Genomic DNA, 15,036 nt, shown 5'->3' with positions numbered 1-15,036 from the left:
TCTTTTGCATACAGTAGAAACCAACACAGCATGGTAAAGCAACTGTATTCCAATAGAAATTAATTAAAGAAATAAAATTTGAATAAAAATATGAAAAGAGTGCATTTCACCATAATTAATTTGTGACTCATCTAATCATCCAACATGCTTCCAAGGCTCTTAGACGAGCAAAAGGCCATAAAAGATTTTTAAAACATCCGTAAGCAAAGGAACCAGTCACATTTATTCACACCAGCAGAATTCTTCCTTCTCTAGGTGGGATTCACACCTATAAAGGCAAAAAGGAAACAAGTGAATTCTGAAAATCTTCTCTGTGGTCTTTATTCTCGCTGCCTCACACTGAACTGCTCAGAAGCTGCTCATCATTCTTAAAGAGAAAGTGTTATTTCTGATCTGATTTTTCCAGAGGAAGAGGGGGTTGGCTTGTATGTCACCCATCTCCTCTATCCCGCCACCACAGACAGTGGTTAAACTAGAAAAAATGCTGGATCAACAAGAACTCGTCGATGGCCCTGCAAGATGAGAGTTCTCTCCAGCGCCCTGGGGGCTGCACTCTGAGAGTGTGGCTATGAATCATGGGCCCCTGGATATGGAATTGAGCAGGGCAGGAGGGGCGGACAGAGAGGAATGAGGTGCCCAGTGGACCGGGGGCCCCAGCAGGGCCAAGGGGCAGGCGTTGTGCAAGCATTTGAGGCTGCACGGGAGAAGGAGAAATTGTGAGCTGAGGTCTGAGGACGCCTGAGTTAGGGATTCTGGGGGAAGAGAAGAGGGCCGTGGGTTCCTGAAGCAGAATGGAGAAGCAGCTCAGGGGAAGTCAAGACACTGGACACAAAGCCCAGCTTGGAGCTTCCCGACCCCACGACAGCGAGGGGCCATCACTGACTCTCTCTCAAGGAAAAATGGGCAGGGACTCCCTGGTGGTCCATTGGCCAAGGCTCCATGCTCCCAACGCAGGGGCCCAGGTTCCATCCCCAGTCAGAGAACTAGGGCCCGTGTGCCCCAACTAAAGATGCTGCCCACCAAAACTAAAGATCCCGTGTGCCTCAACTAGGACCCAGTGCAGCCAAATAGAGAAAGGAAAAGAGAAACAAAAAACACAAAAGGGAAAATCAGACAGGTCTTCCCTGTAGGTTTGGAGTTCACCTTGAAGGACAGATGGACCCAGGAGGAGGAGAGACAGTGAGCAGAGAGCGTGCGAGCAGAGAGTGTATGCGCTGGGTGTCCAGACGGTTGCTGAAACGAGGGAAGTGTCCAGGAGGCCAGAGGCTTGCATAACCCCGGGCCCATGTGTGGGAAACGTCCCAGGAAAACTGCTTCGTCGCTGTCACCACAGCCCCTGTAGGTCACGGCAGGCGTGGGGCTGTCCGCTCTCAGGAGCACCCGCTGCCCTCGTGTTCACAGGGGTGTGTGCCCTGCAGCTCGTGCAAGGAAGGTCTGTGCTCAGACCTAACAGCTCCATCAGCCCGTGTTTTCCTGACCTTCACCTTGTCACTCAAGGCTGGGTTATGTATTAATATCATTTCGTGAATGGCTCTTGGCCTCTGATGGTTGTTCGGGGGCAAGAGTTTAACTGTTGAATCCTGTAAACTGCTTTTCCATGAGATGCCCTCTTCCAGGCCTTTCTGCCGGAGGGTGGGTCAATGTGCATAATTTCAGGATGCAGGTGAGGAGAGATGGGGGTCCCTCCTTAAGTCTGGAACACGCACGCACGGGAGCAGCTGTTTGGAGCGAGTTCTAGGACACGTAGCACAGAAAGGGGAAAGACCTGGTCCGGCTTCAGGCACGGTGCTAAGACATCCCCTGCACGTCTTCACTCTCCCTCAATCCTACATGATGGGTACACTTATGGCCCCCACTTTACAGAGGAGGAAAACAAGGCTTTGGTGAGAGAGGAGCACCACGGTGAGAAAGAACGACCCGAGGACCACTCCCCACGGCCTCACAGCACGTCCCCGGCGCAGAAACAGCTGCGATCACGTCCAGACCCCCTGACTGCTCCCTGGGAGCCAGGTGCAGTTGGGGAGGGAGGCAGTGAGCCACCCATGTGATGCCCGCGGCCACTGTCTCTACATCGCATGGGGAGACAGGGAACTTGGAGAGACACCCTGGTCCAGTGTCCTGTGGGTAATGAATGGCAGAGCCAGGACAGGTGACATCTGAGTCCTGGTGGGACGAGAAACCAGCACTTTCCATTCTGCAGAGGCCACAGGAGGAAGATCCGGGGTTTTGGAATGAAGTCCTGACTGCCCGACACCCCCACATCACCCCGTCTCCCCAGGCAGCTCTCCCAACCAAGTACCTGTCCTCAACTTCCCACGCAGGGGGTGGCATTCCCAACCCTGCCCTGATCAGTCACGTAAACACCTGTCTTTAGAAGTTCGAAAAACAGAGGGTGGGTGAGAGCCATGAACACAGAGCGTGGGACAGGCTCCCCTGCAGGCCCGCAGTCCTTAGGAAGCTGTTCCCTGCCTTCTCTCCAGCAGTTACTAGCGAGCACCCCAAGGGCTGTGAGCCTCTAGACAGCGGGGTCTGGCTGCTCCCTTCCTTCGGTCCCCACGCCACCCAGGGCCCACCACTGAGTGAGGCGTGATGACAGCTGCCGCGTGAGGGCATCTCCTGTGAGCTGTCTGCGGAGTCCAGAGTCCGAGCTCTGGGGTCAGGGCGATCACCATCTCCCTCTGACACTTGGAGGAACTCTCCACAGCAGTGACCCCAGGAAGGGCCGGACCTCGGAATGGAAGGCTTGCCGGGTCTTAAACACACCAAGATGGTGAATGAGCTAAAGACTCCAGGACGGCTGCTGCAAAGGGCGAGTTCCATGGCATGTAAATGATGTCTCTACTTTAAAACGCAGTGAAAAGAGCGCGTGGTGCCCCCCTGCCCCTGCCAAAGTGGGCCTTCTGCCCAAGGAGCAGAGATGCCGGTCTCTGCCACGGTTGTGAATGTCGGCAGACAGAGTTGAATACATATCAGAGGGATGTGCAGGGGAGAGGGGAGAGACAGAAGGAAAGCGCGAGGGAAGAAGGGAATTATGGGAATCGGTTCGAGCCCCCGTCAGCCACGCAGTCCCCGTGGGGCCCTCGCGTGCCACTTCTCTCTGGAGTTCTCATTTCAGAACTCCTCTCCCCTCCTGGTGAGGAATCTCAGCTCCGCCTCCAATGTCTGTGGGCAGCGACTCCCACCGCCGTGGGTCTGGAGATGTGATGTGTCTCTGGGGGAATGGGATGAGCCCCAGCCATCCCGTTTTAAGTCAAAGGCCGCTGCAGGCCTCCCGCGTAAAACCACAGGAGCCACTAGTACTGTGGCCGGCAGGCAGAAACTGGGATGCAGACACCGCCTCCTGTGAGACCCAGCTGCCCTGTCTTCAGAGAGACCAAGCCTGCCTCCCATCTGGGCAGATGAAAACCAGAAGGTCGTCCTCCAGTGTGGGCTGTGGGGGGCGGGTGGGGGGCAGTGTGCCGGCTCTGCCCCGGCCCTGAGAGCTGGAGGAGGTGTCGGGGAGCCGGCCAGGCTGGAGAGAACCCCTGTGAGCATCAGCTCAGCTCCCGTCCGTGGCGTCACAGGGCAGTGCGGAATAGGCCGTGCTGGGCGTGACACCGCGCGGGGACTGGTGAACACCACAGGCCAGGCGTCTCCCCCAGAGCTGATCCCTGAACTCAGGCATCAGTGACATCGACTTGATAGGCCTCACCTCCTGGGTTCATTGGCTCCACCCGGCTTGACCTCTCCTTTGGCTGCTTATAGTTTCTACTGCCTGATGGAAATTTCCACCTGTGTGTTCTTCCGTTTGCAAGAATGAAAACCCCCCCAGGGTGGGAGACTTCCCTGGCAGGCCAGTGGTTAAGACTCCGTGCTCCCAATGCAGGGGGCGACAGTTCGACCCCAGGTTGGGCAACTAAGATCTCGCATGCTGCCCAGTGAGTCAAAATAAGTGGAAAAGAAGACCGGAGTGGGTAGCCATTCCCTTCTCCAGAGGACCTTCCTGACCTGGGGATCGAACCTGCATCTCCTGCATTGCAAGCAGATTCTTTACCGTCTAAGCCACCAGGAAGCCCCCGCTCATGGGTGATTAGGCCCATTTCACGCCACCACTTGCCCAAGCTCACACAGCTAAGATACAACTTGAATCAGACTGACTGCCCCTGCAGGTTTGACTCCAAAGCTTGGATTCTCACCCCCACCCACCTTTTTTTCCCTTTTTTTAAATTATGTAAACCGTCACCTTTCATCCCCAAGGTGAAGTCAGCATCCCCCGCCCTCTGGGTTTTTTTGCTTCTGTTCTTAGTGGTGCCAACTCATTTCCCCATTACCCAGAGTCATTGCCCACTTCTCCCTGGCTCCCCAAACTGATGGCTACCTTGTGCTTCCCACCACTTCTTTCAATCCAGCGTCTCCATTCAGACCCCGTCCCTTCCCTGGCTCTGTCTTCTGCAAACTCCACAGCAGCCCACATGGCTCCTTGTGATCTCAGGAGCACAGATTTGAGCCCAGCAGGTCCTCTGCTCAGAGCCCTCAGCGCTCGTAGCCATAGGAATAGCGTTCTAGGTAAGTGGGTAGGTCAGCGTGTAAGGAGACAAGTAAAAGAGAAATGCAATCCCCCAGAGTCCGTTTTCCTCTTTGTAGCTATCACCTTTCAACTTCCTCCTCTCTGCAGTTACATTCAGGCTCCCTTTAACAAAACCGCTTAACAAATCAAGCGGCGACATCTCCAGAAGTTGAGAGGGCTAGAACCGCCCACCGGTTCTAGCCCACCGGAACCACCCTGCTTCCCCAGAACGCCCTCTCACTTAGAAACTCAGAGACTTAGAGCTGACAGAACCAGGCTTCTGTGGGCTCATACATGGGGGCTTTGCAGTACACTCCAGGCCAACCCTCATGCGACCTGGAGGATAAAGGCTTCAGCACAAACTGAGTAACCAAATGAGTGTTTTGAGGAAAGCCTTTGTCTGCAGTTTAGAGAAGGCGTTCTGACTATGGGATGTGAGACTGTGAGATCTTACCTGTCTAAACAAACAAGTAAACACATTTAGTTTTGGTTGGGACATTGAACCACAAGCTGCCAAGAAGGCAAAATATGCAAAGCGCACATCTCCACCCTGTTAAAAATACCTCTGGGTGCTGGGCCTGGCTTCCTTTGTTGGCCAGACCGAGGACCTCATCTCAGGTGGGGTGGCTTGGCCGTATTTGCATAAACTATTTACTTCAGAGTTCTAAGAAGTGTGGTAGACATCCAGAGAGGTAGCTCTTCACGGCCAGACCCCGACCTGGCGGGAGCCGTGGGACCTCAGTTAAGTCTCCCGAGTTTTCTAATTTGGTTTCCATGTCTCTCAGATAAGAATTAATAGCGACAGCTACCTTCAGGGAACCTTCACTGCATCCCAGGTTTCTGCTAAGCCTGTGTACTGATCTGATTTCATGTTCACAGTCCAGTGACTTCTGCTAATGGGTGTGTGTTAGTCGCTCAGTCGTGTCCGACTCTTTTGTGACTACATGGACTGTAGCCCACCAGGCTCCTCTTTCCTGGGATTCTCCAGGCGAGAATACTGAAGTGGGTAGGCATTCCCTTCTCCAGAGAATCTTTCCGACCTGGGGATCGAACCTGCATCTCCTGCACTGCAAGCAGATTCTTTACCATCTGAGCCACCAGGGAAGCCCCCGCTCACGGGTGATTACGCCTATTTCACCCCATCACTTGCCCAAGCTCACACAGCTAGGATACGACTTGAATCAGACTTGATTGCAGGTTTGACTCCAAAGCTTGGATTCTCACCCCGACCCACCTTTTTTTTCTTTTTTTAATGAGAACTGTCAAGTGTTTGGAGAAGTTGACACCCAGTGAGCACCTGAATAGCTACTACCTGGTTTCAGTGCATTCACATCTGGCACATGGATGCTTCACCACCACCGCCCCCAAGACAGTGAACAGACCCATCAGCCCAAGGTTTAGCCAGGCCCTTCTGCTGTCCCTCCCACCTGCTCTTCCCTGACACATCCCACCCTGGACCCGTGGCAGCTACTTCCTGCTGCTAGAGATAAGTTTTAATTTTCTAGCATTTTATCCAAATGGAATGACATAGTTTGAATGGCTTTTAGGGGGAGGCTGTCTTCTCCCATGCAGTATAATTACTTTAGGTTCAGCTACGTTGCAGCAGGTATCAAGAATTCATTCTGTAGCTTGCAGAGGAGCATGGCATTGTATAGATATACTACTCAGTCTTTATCTACCTCCATGTGGGTGCTGGTTCCAGTTTCTGGAGATGACAAGGTTTCTGGGAACGTTTATGTACGAGTTATTTACAGGAAGAGATGCTGCGGTAGGCAGGATGAACTACCTCTCCAAAGCGTTCATCCCACTTCCCCTAGTATTGGTAAATTTCTACATTATGGCTCTCCAGGTGGCTCAGTGGTAAAGAATCTGCCTGCAATGCAGGAGGCGCAAATTTGAAACCTGGGTTGGGAAGATTCCTCTGGAGAAGGAAAGGGCAACCCACTCCAGTATTCTTGCCTGGGAAATCCCACGGATAGAGAGGAGCCTGGTGGGCTACAGTCCATGTGGCTGCAAAGAGTTGGACACGACTTAGCTACTGAACAACAAAAGCAAATGCGGCAAAAGGTGTTTTTGCAGATGTGATTGGGGTTAAGGACCTCCAGCTAGCAAGATGATGCTGGCTTATCTGGGTGGGCCTGGCCCCCTGGCAACTGCTGATCTTTTTACAGTCTTCTTAGTTTGCCAGAATGTCACAGTCAGAGTCGCACAGTAGGCAGCCTTAAGAATCAGCGTGTTGAAACACACAAGAGCGTTGAGCTCAGACGTAAGGGCCGTGCTGAGCACAGCGAACGGCAGAGAGAATCAGAACAGTGCAAGGAGGGCCTTCTGGCTTCCCCAAACTCCACGGAAGTCTCGATTCGCATCCTGGGGCTGCTCCTACTTCCCTTTTCTCAGGGTCTGCGCTCCCTCCCTGGAACAGCTGGGCCCAGGTCTCCCTCCAGGGAGCGTTTGGACGGAGCACGGCCACCCACCATCATGACTAAAGATCAAAAAGAGCAAAACAGAACAAGACCTCAGGTCTCTGGACCATTTCCCCCTTCAGAGGCGGAGAGCAGCACATCAAAACCAGAAGATGAGCCAGAAGGTTGGTGGTGGGTTCTAGAAAACTCCAACCACAAGGATGAGGAAGAGTGAACTGAGTTATATAAGAAGTTGGTTTAAATGTGCTTGGGTTTGGGGTGTGGGCTCTGCTGGGCGAGTGGTTGCGAAACGTCCTTTTCTCGGAGAACACCTGGGCCGCTCCCCTTCTGCCCGGGGCCACAAATACTCTCCAGCACCGATTTCTCTTTTAGTTTTTAAATCGAAGTGCAGTTAGTTTACAATGTCTTGCCAATCTCTACTGTACAGCAAAGTGACTCAGTCATTGCACATGTATATTCTTTTTTCTTGAATATCACTTTTCCATTCTGGCTTATCCCAGGACACTGTATATAGTCCCCTGTGCTCTACAGTAGGACCTTTTGGTGCCTCTATTCTGTCTGTGATAGTTTGTATCTACCAGCCTCACACTCCCAGTCATCCCTCCTCGCCCCGCCCCAGTCCCTTGACGTCACAAGTCCGCTCTCTCTTTTTCTATCCAGCATCTATTTCTGAACATACTTCTGAGATTTTAAGTGCGATGCCAGGGCTTCAGAGGGCTTCCTTAGGAAACTGCCCGTGGCACCCTGGCTCTCGGGTGACATGGGGAGGCTGCAGAGGTGATGGAAAGGGAAACTCACCCGCCCAGGGAATGCAGGTCCTCCAAGATGGGATGAAGGTTAGAGCCAGAGGCTTACAGAGGCCAGTCATGTCCAACTCTGCAACCCCATAGGCTGTAGCCCCCCAGGCTCTTCTGTCCATGGGATTCTCCAGATGAGAATACTGGAGTGGGTTGCCATTCCCATCTCCAGGGGATCTTCCCCACCCAGGGGTTGAACCTGGGTCTCCTGCATTGCAGGCGGATTCTTTACCGCTGAACCAGCGGGGAAGCCCTTACAGAGGCCACACGTCTATGATATGCTGAGATGCTGGTTGCTCCAGCGTGCTTCCCTCTAGCCGGGATCTGCCCTGGTGGGAAATTAGGTCTATTTCCCCAACGCTTAGTTACTGCCTGAAGTCCCTGACCAAGTGTTGTCATCACTGAAGTTCCCCCCGGCCCTCTGAGCTGGCTCAGGTGGCCCATTGCATCACCTCGCCTGAACAAATGGAAACGAACCCCGCTCATCTGATGGCAGAAGAGATGTGGGGCATCTCCCCTTGGAGCTGTGGGGTCAGATTCTTCCAGGGCCCCTCTATTCCCCGTTCTAAGCATGGAGTCCTTAGAAGCTGCAGGAAGCTTTCCAGGTCCCTTGGAACTGGGAGGTGATGAGTGGGTTTCTTCAACAAGCGTCTGCGGAGGGAGCTGTGGATTGCCAGGCCCCCAGCGTGGGGATGCAGCAGGAGGTGAAATAGACACAGAGCCTCCCTTCCAGAGCCTCCACTCCAGCGGCAGGGACAGACCCCCACCAAACCCTCGATGGGAGCAGAACCAAGCAGTGGGCAGGGGGGCTGAGCACACCTCGTAGGGTCTCTCAGGACCATAGAGGGTTTCTGGTGTGGCGTGCCCCCTGGACGTTTCTTCCCTAGGGATCGGCTACCCTCAGGGGTTCCTGATGACAAACTCTGGTTTCTGGGGATCTCACCTGTGCCTGGGGGGCCCCGGGCACTGTGCTGAGCAAGATGCAAAGAGCCCCAAGTCCCACCCCCCCAGAGAGTGCAGATGGGAGGTGAGTGTGGACAATGGTGAAATCACCCCCATATAGGGGTCGGATCCGAGGATGGGTGTGGACCCCACAGGCCCAGTCTGGGGGTTCAGCCCCTGGGTGCTCTCTTCTGCTCCTCTCCCATGGTCTGGGGTGGGACAGGGGAGCCAGGAGCCACCTGGATGGGGTCATGTGCGGTGGTGGGGGGCACCTGGCTGCGGCCAGGACACCGGGCTTTGAGTCGCCACAGCTGCGTGGCCTGGGCTGGTCCCTTCACCCTCTGAGTCTCAGTTTCCTCATCTGTAACGTGGGGACATCCCTTCTTGCCAGGTGGGTGTGCAGAGTGGAAGCCGCGAGCCACCAGAGACAGAAGAGTGCGAATCGAGATGGGCTTGCATGTGAAACACTCAGCAGAGGTTACAGATTTGGGACCGGAAACAAGCGGAATGTCTCTCACCGGCGACTCTTCAATTCTGGATTTTCGTGCGAAGGTGATAGCATCTGGCTTTTATTTGGGTTAAATAAAATATTTGATTACATTAATTTCTCTCATCTCTCTCTCCTGGGGCGTGGACCAGGTAGTTGATGTTTTCAGAGCTCTGGGGGTGGGTGACTGTTATGTCATCAAAGTTTGGGACACGTGGAAGTTGTCGGCAAGTTCCCATAGTAGGCGTCCTTGCAATCCCAAGGACGAGCTCGAGCGCCCAAGAGCCTGTGTGCGGCGTGGGCAGGGAAACAGGCTCTGGGGCACCTGCTCGGTGCTCCTGTCTCAGCTGTTTGCACCCAGGACCCTGTGTAACTGCTCCAGGTGCCCGCTAAGGTAGGGACTGTGCTGCCCTCATTTTACTGATGCGGAAACTGAGAGGGGAAGTTACTCCCACGGTCACATGCCCAGGAAGCAGCAGACAAGGATTTGAACCCGTGCTTTCTCCACCACACACACTCGTGGGGAATGCTGTGAGTCCCAGCTCATGGAAGCAACCAGAGTTTATGAGCTGACGCTCCTCAGAGCCTGGGGCGGGGCGAGGAAAAAGTAGTAAGGTGGCCAGCAGGTGGTTCAGGGGCTGGTACGTTGCAAGTACCAGCAAGGCTGTGATTTCCATCATTAACCACCACCACCAGCACCACCACCACAGTCACCACCATCACTATCCTCAGCAGCATCACAGAGCCGTGGTCAGTGTTCCTGGCTTTTTGGCTTTCTCCCTTTCCAGGTCAGCTGTGTACAGTCTCAAATGAAGAGTTTACAGGGGCTGTTGGGGCAGGGTTCATGCAGGAGGAAAAGTAATGAGCTTCTTAGAAACGCTCATTTTTGAGGGTGGGTGGGGTACAGTCATCTTTTGAAGTCCAGTTCCTAGCCCCGATGATGATTAGATCAGTAGCGAGCACCACGGGCCTCTGACCATATTCCCGATTGCCCTTCACTTCTGCTCAGGGAGAGCAAAGCTGTATTTCAGGGGAGATCTGATGACAGTTTTGCAATAAGATAACTTGTTCATTTGAGAGAACCTCAGTCCTGGCATCTTCAGAAATGGCTCCAGGGCCGTGGACTTGCTGGGTGTTGTTCTCAGAAATAAGCAGAATTGCTCCCTGAATTCTAGCACTTTCTACTTCATCCACGGGAAGGGCAGCAATTGTAAAACTCTGAAACTCCTTCTGAGGAGTGCCTCATCGAGCTGATGAGGAAAGTGTCACTGTGAAAGGTTCAGGCTGGAGGAGTGGTGGCAAATGACCTTAAAATGAGAAGCCAGAAGATCAGGCTTCCAACCTGGCTTTGCTGTTTCCAACCATGTATCCTAGCTGCCCTGGTGGCTCAGACAGAAAAGAATCTGCCTGCAATGCAGGAGACCCGGGTTCAATCCCTGGACTGGGAAGATGCCCTGGAGAAGGGAATGGCCACCCACTCCAGTATTCTTGCCTGGAGAATCCCATGGACAGAGGAGCCCGGTGGGATACAGTCCAGGCTGAGCGACTAACACACACACATACACACCATACATCCTTGGGCAAGGCTCTCTTTGAGCCCCAGTTTCCTCATTAAAATTGAAAATAACAATATATTGATCTAGATCTGACAGCGTTCTTGTGAGGACAGACAGGGGAAAAAAACTTCTGAACTTAAAGCTCCAGTGTTAAGTAATTATCCCCATTAAACAACCTGTATGTATTATTCAAGCTGCTGTTCAGTAGAACTCACTTGTGCCAAAATGTTCTGCACCTGTGCTGCAGTCATGAGCAATCATGGTCTCAGGAGGGCAGCCAAACATCTTGCTGCAGGGGCCCAAGGTGGCTGCCACAGCTCCAGCCCTTACATCCAAGCACAACAACTTCCTATCACATTCTGTGACTGGAGAGCCTGTGATTCATGGAGCTGCATGGAAAAGCACATGCAATCATGTCAGAACCTTCCAAAAACACCCTGTGAATGTCTGTATGACAACATGCCTTCCGTTTCCTAACTTTCTGCAGACATTAACAGATGCCTTGTAAAATATCGAGGCTGGATTTGGGGACTCAGGACATTTGGGTCTGACAGCCCTGCTCTGCAGAGGAGGAAGCTGACGCTCAGAGGTTGAAGGACGCTGCTGAGGCCATCCATGAATCCACCTGCGACAGGCTTAGATGTGAGGGTCCAGATGGATGGCATGAGATCAGCTCAGGGTTCCTGCCTCCTGTGTTAACAAAAATGCTCCCTTCTCTGAACCTCTTGACTGGTGTGACCTGAGGCTCTTCCCTAAACAGTAACCACAGTGGATCCACCAGGAGAAAAACACAGGAAACTGCTCCTTGGGGGCTCAGGACGCGGAAAGGCTGTGTCTCTGGGGTGCGGGCTCCCTCTAGTGGATAATCTGAGAATTGCATGGTGTTCCCTCAAGGTCCTCAGCAATTTCCCAAGTGAGCCTAAGAAAGAGAAGAGCTTGCTAAAATGCAGATTCTGGGGCCTTGTCCTCAGGGGTTTGGATTCAGCAGCTCTGGGGAGGGCCTAGAAATATGCATCCTAACTAGCATGCAGGATGACGTTGACCACACTGGGAACCGCAGCTCCCGGGTCATTTGAGGTCAGGGAGAACAGCAGGATGCCTGTGGAGTCTGACAGCTTGGGCTGCCAGCCTTGTTGTGTGGCCTTGGGCAAGGCATGTGCCCTCTCTGGGCCTCTGTGCTCTCACTGCTGAGGAGTGCCTCATCGAGCTGATGAGGAAAGTGTCACTGTGAAAGGTTCAGGCTGGAGGAGCGGTGGCAAATTACCTTAAAATGAGAAGCCAGAAGATCAGGCTTGGATCGGAGAGGGAGGAACAAGATTTGAAGTCACCAGTTACTTATTAACTGTGGACTCGGTCCTTCCGGCCCTCCATCTCCTCGCCGTGAAATGAGTACAACAAACTTCTTCCTGGACTCTGAGGGCAGCCATGCTTCTGGACTCTCACCTGCATACGGGTCACTTAGGATCTTGATAAGACGAGAGTCCTAATGGAGTTGGTCTGGGCTGGGGCCTGAGACTTTGTCCTTCTAATCGGCTCCCAGGGGAGGCCAGTGCAGAGGCCAGAGGGGTTAAAAGATCAAAGGATACAGTACAGGAAAAGGGTGTTCTGTGAATTTTAAGGTTTTATCATTGGGGAATTGTCTTCCTTGGCTGAAGAGTTTGGGAAATGCTCGTGGAGGCTCAGAGTGTAGACTAGCACTCTAAATTAGCACATAAACTAAGCACGGTGAATTAGCATATTAAGTTTGCATGCTAATTAGCATACTGGGCTTCCCTGGAGGCTCAGGTGGTAAAGAATCCACCTCCAGTGCAGGAGACCCGGGGTGTGATCCTTGGGTCGGGAAGATCCCCTGCAGAAGGAAATGGCAACCCACTCCAGGATTCTTGCCTGGAGAATCCCAGGGACAGAGGAGCCTGGTGGGCTACAGTCCACGGGGTCACAAAGAGTCGGACACGACTGGGTTGACGCACACACCTCTCGCATTAGTGTATTAAATAAGCGTATTAGAAACAACGCCCCCTGGAGGCAGCTCCAAGCTGCTGCCTGACCAGCTCCCTCTATGCACCTGCCCTCCCTGTGCTGGGGACATCCTTCCCAGCTCCTCCTTCCCACCCTGTAGGTCTCAGCTTCCTTCTCCAAGCCTCTGTCTTCCGTGAGCGGATGTGGCCACACTCTCAGAGCCCCGAATGTCTCCATCACTGTGCTGGGTCTGCCTTGTGTAAGAACAGAGACTGGCTGTGCCAGAACTTCACGCTGTGTCCCAGGGCCAGGCGTATGGGGCTGAAACACAACATGTGGGTCAGTGAAGGAATGAATGGATGGGGGGAGAAAGGCCTCGTAGATGAGGGGACAGGCTGCATGGCCTCAGACCCCTGCAGGCAGGCGACCCTTGGCCTGTACACTCGGACGCAGTGCAGAGAGACCTGGGATGAAACGAGAGGCGAGGACACACACGTGCACATGTGGCGAACACGTGCGGATTCGCTGTGGAACTTAACGTGTCAGTCAAGAGACCTGCAAAGCACGCAGCTTTGGAAAGGTTTACTTGGCTACCTAATCTTTGGAAAAATGTACTTTTCAGATTAGCAGATTCTGAAAAGACAAACACTCCCTGTTAAGGCTGAGCCCAGAAAGAAAGAAACCTGGGGGAGACCTGGGAGAGCGCCTCAGCTCCCAGTGCCCCACCAGACAGGCCAACGAACTGGGCTCCAGAGGCAGAGGGCGAGGCTTTGAGTCCCAGCTCTCCCACTCGCCAGCTGTGTGCTCTCAGGGGAGTTATTCCACCTCTCTGGGCTCCCCACCTCTACCACAGGGACAGAAAGAAGTGTCTCTGTCCTGAGGTCGCATGTGGACCATGAGAGGCGATGCAGGCAGAGCTCTCACGGGGTCCTGGCACTCAGTCAGGGTCCAACAAACGCAAGTCATTATTGTATTCCTTGCTATTGCTCAATGGAAAGCCCGCAGTGACTTCAAGGATGGTTTCATTGGATGAGACTCAATGTGGAAACCGAACAGGTGCCTCTGGCAGGACAGGAGAGCTAGCTCAAGGTGGGGGCTGGCTCCTCTGCTCCTGGGACCCTGAGAGTGGCCATCTCCTTGGCCTCAGGATCCCTATCCCCAACACGAAAGAAGCGGAAAACGGCCATAAAGCAAAGGGCAGGCGATGCCAAGTGCTGGCAAGGACAGGAACGGTGGTGGGAGTGCCATTTGCGACCGGCGTTTGGGAACCCTGTTGGCCATGGCTACTGCAGCCATCCTCCCGTGCCCAGCAGCTCGCACCCTGGATGGATGCTCAAGAGACGCGTAAACAGAGGTTCACCCAAAGACACAGACAGGCCAGCTCACAGCAACGCCGCTCCTTTCACACAGAGCTGGGGACTGCCCCCGGTGCCTGTGACAGCGTAAGCCCTAGGCTGTGTGCGTGTGCCAGGCCGCCTGTGGCTTCCAGCCACACAGTGTTCAAGACACGGCCTTGACTCCGAACAGCAGACACTGGGTGATTCTAAGTATTAAGATGTCAAGTGCAGCAGCAGGCGGAGCAAAGGTCTGCTGTTAGAAGTCAGGAGAGTGGTCACCTTTCTGGGCGCAGGGGGAAGGGAGCGGGAGATGTGAAGGGTGCTTTTCCTGCTTTGTATACTGTGTGTTACACTCCGGTAACACATGTACGCTGAAACAAGGACGGGCCGATGACAGGGTTCTAGGGCCATGCTGGCTCTGCTGCCCTAGGCTTTCTCATCCCAGCCCTGCTTCCTTCTTTCAGCCCCCTGGGGAAAGGTCCCGGCGAGAGGGAGGGGACTCCTCGCTTGGGGTTTGGCAGCGCCTTCCGAGGTCACGCCAAGAGGCGGCTGTGGATGGAGAGATGAGTAAGGGCTGAATTTCCCTGCAGGGAAGACACGGGTCTGACTATGGTCTCCGCAGTGGTTTCCTTGGCGACCAGCTGTTGTCAGAAAAACAGAACAATGTGAGAACATGGCAGGGTCAGGCGAGGAAAGACCCTCTGGGGAACTCACGCACACAGAAGAGTAAGAGGAAGTGGTCAGAGTTGGTGCTGGGCAAGTGGCCCCCAGAAGCCGACCCACCTCCCTGCCCACCCTTGGAAGTTTGGCGTTCATCAAATGTTTGCAATTCAAACACCCTTTTCTCATTGACAGATGTTAGATATTACGGACCTCGTGCTGGCCTTCCCACAAAGCGATCGTGGGGGCTGTGATGACATAGAAGTCATTTGCCCTCAGCTTCCCCTGGCTTCTCCCAGTTTGGAGGTCAAATATGACCACATGATGCT

At 53.7% G+C, this 15,036-nt stretch overlaps 2 long non-coding RNA genes across 2 annotated transcripts in view; one reads left to right on the top strand and one right to left on the bottom strand.

Moving 5' to 3' along the window:
• LOC138991844 (uncharacterized) overlaps nt 1–15,036 on the bottom strand; it is a 172,057-nt gene that overhangs the window by 34,126 nt on the left and 122,895 nt on the right. The window lies entirely within an intron of this gene.
• LOC138991694 (uncharacterized) lies at nt 6,797–9,270 on the top strand. The gene is made up of 3 exons (XR_011467562.1): nt 6,797–7,133; nt 8,654–8,793; nt 9,100–9,270. It is a non-coding gene; the product is annotated as an uncharacterized lncRNA (long non-coding RNA).

Source organism: Bos mutus, chromosome 18 (genome assembly GCF_027580195.1).
Source record: "Bos mutus isolate GX-2022 chromosome 18, NWIPB_WYAK_1.1, whole genome shotgun sequence".
Classification (NCBI taxonomy): Eukaryota; Metazoa; Chordata; class Mammalia; order Artiodactyla; family Bovidae; genus Bos; species Bos mutus.
This window is presented reverse-complemented; position numbering and strand designations above follow the sequence as displayed.